An 8,675-nucleotide genomic window follows, 5' to 3' on the forward strand; every position below is an offset into this window, starting at 1 on the left:
TCAAAAATTAATATTTTCGAGAATTTTCCAGTGTCAGTAGAGTCTCTGATTTTTGGGCTCCTCAAAAATACCTACTCTGATTTTTGGGCTTCAACCCTTAACATATAAAATCAACCCTTCTCTACCATGTATATATGACTTTGACAAAAAGTAATATTTTTGAGAATTTTCTAGTGTTAATGTAGTCTCTGATTTTTGGGCTCCTCGAAAATATCCACTCAGATTTTTGGGCTTCAACCTTTAACGTATAAAATCAACCCTTCTCTACCACGTATATATGACTTTGTAAAAAATTAATATTTTCGAGAATTTTCCAGTGTCAGTAGAGTCTCTGATTTTTGGGCTCCTCAAAAATACCTATTCTGATTTTTGGGCTTCAACCCTTAACGTATAAAATCAACCCTTCTCTACCACGTATATATGACTTTGATAAAAAATAATATTTTTGAGAATTTTCTAGTTTTAAAGTAGTCTCTGATTTTTGGGCTCCTCGAAAATATTCACTTCGATTTTTGGGCTTCAACCCTTAACTTATAAAATCAACTCTTCTCTACCATGTAGGTATGACTTTGTCAAAAATTAATATTTTTGAGAATTTTCCAGTGTCAGTACAGTTTATGATTATTGGGCTTCTTAAGAATACCTACTCCGATTTTTGGGCTTCAACCCTTAACGTATAAAATCAACCCTTCTCTACCACGTTTATATGACTTTGTCAAAAAATAATATTTTTGAGAATTTTCTAGTGTTAAAGTAGTCTCTGATTTTTGGGCTCCTCGAAAATATTCACTCCGATTTTTGGGCTTCAACCCTTAACTTATAAAATCAACTCTTCTCTACCATGTAGGTATGACTTTGTCAAAAATTAATATTTTTGAGAATTTTCCAGTGACAGTACAGTTTATGATTATTGGGCTTCTTAAAAATATCTACTCCGATTTTTAGTCCCCAACGCTTGACGTTAAAAAACAGTCCCTTTTTAACAATCAAACATAATTTTGTGCAAACAAATCTTTTTCGGAATATTACAGTGTGACTATAGTCTCTGATATTTTTCGAATCTTACGATTCAAATGGAGTCTCTGATTTTTGGTCTGTTCAAAAATGCCAACATCAAGGTTTAAGTTTTTATTATTAGGTTGACGTTTTTTTACACAGGGGTGGTTTTTCTGATATAATGTTAAGTGCATTTGAGACTCTAAGATGAGCCAAAAATCTAGTGGATTTTGGTTTTTGCAAATTTTATTTTTTGCAAGGGGGTGGTTTTTTAAAAATGGGGCTGTTTTTTTAATTTTTTTTCATGCATTTCAGAGCCCAAAATAAGCCAAAAATTCTGGTGTTCTTTGTTTTTTCCGAATTTGATTTTTTACATAGGGGGTAGTTTTATATTTTTTGGGGGTGGGTTTTGGAAATTGGTTGTTGGTGCGTTCAAGAGCCCAAAAAAGCCCAAAATTCTGACGTGTTTGATATTTTTTTCTTTCAATTTTAATATAGTGGAGGTGCTGGCTTGATTCAAGTCAGCACCTCCACTTAAAATTTGAATTTTCACAAAAAGCAGCGGAGCCCAAAAATCGGCAATACAGCCCAAAAAAAGCCCAAAAAAGCCCAGAATTCTGACATAAAGAAATTTGGGAATTTCGTTTGTGGAGGTGCTAGCTTGATAGACCTCAACATTTTTAATGATGGTCGCTCTGGAATTTAAGAATTTATGATTGTATGAGAATAAAGTCTGGTTAAAAACTCAAAATAAAACGATTTATATAATCGAAAATAAAAAATGTACTAAAAAATATAGAACAATGATACCACTGGTGATAATTTAGATTAATTTATTTCACATAAAAAATAAAAGCATAAAGTTATTATATTCAAAAATAGGACGCAAAAATGTCATGCCTGTCAATAAAAACATTAAACGCCATATGCGCCAATATTTAGACGCAATACTAAAAATTACAAAATATTCAACCATAATTGATAATAAGTGATAATTGAGAGGTAATAAGTAAGATTATCTAAATGATAAATGTCCATCGAAAGCAAACTTCAATTTTTAGGTTGGTTGTTTCCGTCTATATTATACAATGTTCCTTTTTCCATTTAATTCATTTCAAGAATATATAAAGCGAGTTATCAAATTAAAGTCGTAAAATCCGTCTGTATTGCTGCCTTTTCAAAGTAACTTCTCAGACGGACTCTTCGTTGAATCAGGTTACTTCTTTAGTTTGTTTTTTATTGGAGCAATTATTCTAAAAAATGAAGATAATAACTGACATCTTAATTCTCATGTTCGTGGGTGCCTTATACATTCAAAGTAAGTTCAAACTATTAATCATTATACGAACGTGTGAAGATTTAGGTTATTGGACACGTTCTAAAATTTTAGGATAAGCTTCAGAAACATCAACATAAATTCCTCATTATACCCCTGTTACTTTCCGCTTTGCGTGAGGATCCTAAAAAGCGTAATTAATTTGAAATCGATTGATAAACGTCTTGATTGTGTGCGTTACGAAAATAGGATTCAGAAATAAATATTATTGTATAATTTTAATAATTTTATTTATTAATATGTTTTTAAGTATCTGGAAATCATGAGCGTCTCGATATTCTAAAGATTATTTGCTGATCGGTATGGGATAACGTATGTTTGTAAAAGACACCTGTTTTCATAAAGCAATTTTAAAAGCTGTCTGATAAAACAAATATTGTAAAAAATATTGCCAAATATTGTAACTTTTCAAAAAATTATATTCTTTACATTTTTCATATAAATTGTTCATGCTTGAACAAGTCAACTTTAAAATATTCTTAAATAGGTATTTTGTACATTTTCAGCGCGGGCACATTTCTTTTGCGTGCGCCTATCTTTGCTCACAAGTTTGAGCGCGCCTAGGGCGCGGAATGTTGGTTCGCGCTCGATGACACATTCTCCTTGCGCTACGCGCTAGGTCTTTGTATTTACCACAAATGTATGCGCAAGCCTTCAAAAATTAATGGTCAAAGCATCGACGACTGTTATTTAGTGATTCGGAATTCTCTTTTGTTGAAGCTCCTTGGGCTTTAACGAATACATTATCATCGCATATTAGATGCTTTGCACTCAATTTCGTCGATAGTACAAACTTTTCTACATAATGTTCAATTCTATTATATCAAATGTTCATTATATTTATTTATATACCTCGGTCTGGGGCTGTTTATTCAGATATTGCAGAATAGAATTCACATCTTATTACACTTTATAATATGCATTAGTATTGGAACAGAAGTATTTTTATTTTGTTACTTTTATCATTTAAAGAATGGGTATTCAATTTAAGTAAAAATTATTATTAAATATTTTATTGCAACTTGTGTCGTTTTTCCATCAGTTTAATTTGCTTATATTCAATGTAGATCTAGTTTAGGCGAAAATGTTGTTAAATAAAATGTTATTGTATCTTGTCCTTACTCTAAAAGTTTAGTTTTTTATTTTGAATATATTTTTATAACCAGAGTTTACAACAAAATTGTAAATATTATTTGGTTAAACAACTTTTGTCTTTTAATTCTTTTCGTCTATTGTGTCATTTTTCTAAAACTTTAATATTATTATTTGTAATGTTACTTTTTATGACTAAAAGAAAATCTATTTGTCCTATCTTTAAATGATTAATAAGAAATTTATAGATCTTTATTGTGTGAACAACTTTTGTCTGTTAATTTTAGTTCGTACCTGGTGTCGTTTATAAAAAAAAGAAATTTATTCTGAATATTATTTTTAACGATTAAAACAATACCTACGTATACTATAAAAAATTATTCATCATAAATTTGAATGAGTTTTCACTATTTTTTAAAAGAGAAAATTTTTTCTCTTCTATTTCATCATAGCTTGTGCAGTTTGTCCTAAAATTTAATTTTTTTATTTTTAATGTTGTTTTTTATGAATAAAACAAAAACTGCGCATCCTATCGAAAAGTGATTTATAACAAATTTGTAGATCTTTTCAGGGTGCGAAATATCAGTTAATTTTTTTTTCTCATCTTGCAGAACTTGACCGACAAATGGAATTTTCGATTTTTCATTATTGTTTCATGATCAAAATTTGAATTTTTAGCTTTTCAACAAACTTCAAAAAGCTGTTTTGAATTTTCATCCAAAATTGAACTGATGGCTTATTTTTTTAAAGAAAATATTCCGTACTTTTCTAGCGTTTCGGAATTTGAGATTCAAAAGCCTTATAATACTTTGAATGTTTTGATTTTGTATGCAAGTACTCAAAATTTAAATTGAAAATTTGATCAGGGATGAAAGTTTTGATTTTTTAATTGTTATAATATAAAGAAAAAAATTTTTGTAATCTAAAATGACAGTAAACTTGTTTTTTTTATAGGCTACCTTGAAGTATTTTTTAAACTGCAAATTAATAAAAATATCTGAATTTACTAAAATTTCGCGTTCGCTTCTTAACCAATTATTTTCAATTTGCAAACTGAGAAAAATTAATAGTGCGCGTCGGAATACCTGACACGTAGATTGGGGCACGTGGTCTTTTTTAGGAGACTTAAAAATCCAGCATTTTTATTTTAATCGATTAAATTTTTAATGTGAATAAAGTAAAGCTAAAATATTGATCTACGTGCTAAAAATATTTTGCTATTTCATTACTGAACATGTATTTCTTTCTACCGATTGCTATATCTTAGACTTATTTCATTACTTGCTTTACTCTTAGCTCATTCTTCATTGACCAAGGTTTCATAAAAATTACACTGTGAGACTTTCCATTTGAATAAATGATAAAAAATTTTGAAACTTTAGTATTCTACAATATCAAAACACGGAAAAAAGTGATGCGTTCCAAAAATTAATATAGTGGTTTTCAACTGGCGAGTTTAATATTTTTGTCACAATAAGTGGAAAAAGTGTTGCACTATTCATGGTAGAAAGTGTCAACATTTTATATTCAGTATGTCAAAGTAAACGAGCGATTTCAAGTCAAAAGAAACATAATAAATTTGAAAGATCAAAAACAATCTTTTCAGAATTTCGTAGAAAGAATATGAAATTCTGAAATCCATTATACGAAAATTTATGACTCATCGTTCGAAAGAATCGAGTGCAAGAAAGAAGTATACTTGTAGTGGCAAAGGTAAACAACACACCACTAATTCACTTTACTTGCAGCCCGTACATCCTAGCTGCCATCAACGAGGGTAATGGCACATATTTATTTGTTTACTTTTATTTATTATTTTTATTATATAATGGTGTTTTTGAATTATACAACTAATATATTACTGAAATTTAGCTTACTAAATCAATTGTACATTATGATTTTCGTAATATCACGTTTAGAAAGGTATAAAACAAAGAAATTGGACTTACTGAGGAAGGCCGATGAGACTCCTATTGAAAAAAATATGAATTAACGCGCCCGCCAGTTTAAAATGAAGATTTTGAACCAAAGGTTAAATTTTGTTATTTTTTACAAAAAGAATACCAGACGGTATATTAATCAACAGGTAATTTAGTTCAATTTGAAAGATTGCACATATGGAAGACACTAAAAAAAAATTAGGAGAAAAATCTATCCAACTACTTAAAATATTACAAATTTGGATCACATGATGACATATTGTACTTTAAAATGATCTTTCTATCTTATCTCTTTTATAGGAAATTATGTAAAAATTTGAATTAAGTTACATTTAATCATGGCTTAATTATTAAGTTCAATTTTAAACTTCTTAAATTATGATACTCTTAGTTTAAAGTCTTTCAAGTTCTTAATTATATCCCTAACCTCAGTGACTTTCTCAATTGAGTTTTCTCACGCATTGTGTTCTACCACGCAATTGTGTTGTCCTATAGCTTCATCTCCGAATTGTCCTCTAAAATAGTCTCTGAAAGTCTCTAGTATTCCGCCTGCATCATTTAGAATTTCCCCATTACTATTTCTCATGTTGGCAAATCCTGTACTTTTATTTCCCTTTATTTTTTTATAAAGCACTTTTTTGCTTTCTTCAAGTCTTTTGGCACTTTCTTCTCTTCTTTTGCTCTAATTTTATCTTTACTTTCCTTAATTAATCGTTTGAGTATTCTGTATTTGTGTCTGTAATCTTTTATAAGTTTATTTCTTTCCTCATCGAAAAGACCTGCGATGTTCAAAGTTTTCCTGTACGCTTCTTTCTTTGCATTTTGGATAGCCTGAATTTCATCATTCCACCACGCATCACCAAACATTCTTCCTACAACCGCGGTACCACACACTTCGATCTCAAATCTAACAATGATATTCCGGAACTTTGTACATGTGCCCTCTATATATTTGTTTTTTGTAAGCTCCTCTCAAGTTGTGCTATCTATGCTTTCAATTATCTTATTTTGGAAATCAATTCGCACATCTAGTTTCTGTAGGTTCTTAATCTTGATTCGCGTTTGTTTTGTTTTCTTGGTTCTACTTTTCTCCATCCCCGACCTAAGTTAATTTTTGAGATCAGAAGGTAATGTTCAGTATTGCATTCAGAACCGCTCATGACCATTTTATCTTTGACGAGCTCTCTTAGTATCTAATTCGCAAAAACAAAGTAAATTATATTGTGGCTATTTCCTTTAGACCAGGTGTTATATACAGTCGAAGCTACTTACCTTACCGCTATTTAGCTTGCCGCATCCCCTAACTCTCGGTCGAGCTCTTCCCCCACCAAGACCGCGACGGCTCGGCATCCGAGAATTTTTCCGCTCGCTATTTACGTTGCCGTCAATGGTTTAGGTCTTTTAACGCATTTTTAAAGTGCAAGAAGTCATGATATGCTTTGTTAATAAGGCTTATAAAAGAATTTCGAATTCATAATAAATATGTCTTATCATAATTTTGTTGTCAAATGAAACAACCTCAATTATGGAAAATTAATTTAAAGGTTTATCAATAATTCGTAAATACTAACCTATTTTTCAGTTTCTTCAGCGACAGAACGATGTGCTCAAAATTTTTTGGAACCAAATGTGAAGTAATTACTTCTACAATATGTATTCTGAAAGTCGAACTTTTACTGTTTCTAAACACTGATCCGCGCGCGGCAACGTGCGTAGCGAGCGAAACGATTCACACCAAGCACCACGCATCAAGATTAGACTCGAGAGTGGGGGAACATGGTTTTCAGGAAAATTATTCCCCTACGGTCCCATCCGCGGCAAGGTAAATAGCGTCGACTGTATATGGAATCGTAAAAGTTTTATCTTACCAACGCGCTGTGATTCGGATTTCGTTAGGTACGATAAATTAAAAAATTTAATGAAGAGATACAGTTCCACTTTTTTACCTAAAGAGTTCTAATTTGTGCGAAGCGTATTGGTCCAAAGTATTATTGAAATAACATAATCGGATATTTTTTTCGGTGTACTGATTTTGACAAAGTTTATAAATGTCCATTTGTTCTACTATATTAGGTTCGGATGGAAGGGTGCCTCCTCATGTTCGATACGTCACGGTAAGATTCAAGGATTACACTATTTATGATGGGTTCCTCAATTTGGTGCCGCTAAACAAGCATCTGGGCGATCCTCAGAGCCTAAGACCCCTCTGGATGAGGTTCCAGCATCCATATCGTCCTTTCGAGCATTATTCCATTTACATGGAAATGTCGTATCAACGGCGTTATATTTCAGGACCGCTCGAACATTCATTTGCGTATCCTGGTCATCTACCTGGTCGGGACCTTCCAGAGTTTGCTTATGTCTACTTTTCAGACCACAAATATTTAGCTACACATTTCGTAAAGTACACTGTCAATGGTCCACATCCTAATGTAGCAGACAACAACACCGGCGGCCGTATATACATAACAATCAAAAATACCCCATTCGTCTATTATACCATTTTAAGGTATATGGGCGTTTCCATGGAAACTGTGCCAAATCTACCAAGACTCCCAAGGTTAAGTCGTCAGTGATGCACTGAAAATTACACAGAATGTTTATATTATTTATTTGGATGTCATATAATTTTGGTCTTTCCATAAGTTTGTTCATCGACAAGTAAAAGAAGAGAAAATGTAGAGGGAAAATGTTTGATATCTTTGGAATATTTCGCGGATATCTGAAGATATCCTTAACAAAGCTTACATGCTAAGAATGTCCTCGTGTACTCCTGTAAATGCAGATTTGCTTTCTGAAAATGATGTGTACTTAATCTTTCAAGTAAATAAACTCATGTATTCAAAAAAATATAGTTCGTTTTATCAAGAATTTCTATAAAGATTAACATTCCGCATTACAAATAGTTACAAACAAAAGGTGCAGCTATTGGAATAGCTTGCGCCACTGAGTACTAAGCACACTTATTAGAATCAAGCTTTTTATTCATTCTTTTATTACATTTATTCGGAATCTTAGAGAAACGATAAAAATTATTCAAAGGTACATTAAGATGAGTAAGAAAAATTGTTGATCGCAAAAAAACTATATAGAAAAGTAGTCCATGATAATTCTGACAATCATATAAGCGTCTCTATATACATTTGTGAAGCTTTTTATTATATTTCAAAGGTTCTAAATTAAAACTTACTCATATTTAAACCAATAACATTTGGAATGGAAGCTTCTAATGTGTCCCCTAAGGGTTTACATTTTTCTTACACCTTCTCTATTCCTTTACACACCCTCCACACACTTACTTGGTGGTGGAA

This window comes from Belonocnema kinseyi, chromosome 1, assembly GCF_010883055.1.
Source record: "Belonocnema kinseyi isolate 2016_QV_RU_SX_M_011 chromosome 1, B_treatae_v1, whole genome shotgun sequence".
Lineage (NCBI taxonomy): Eukaryota > Metazoa > Arthropoda > Insecta > Hymenoptera > Cynipidae > Belonocnema > Belonocnema kinseyi.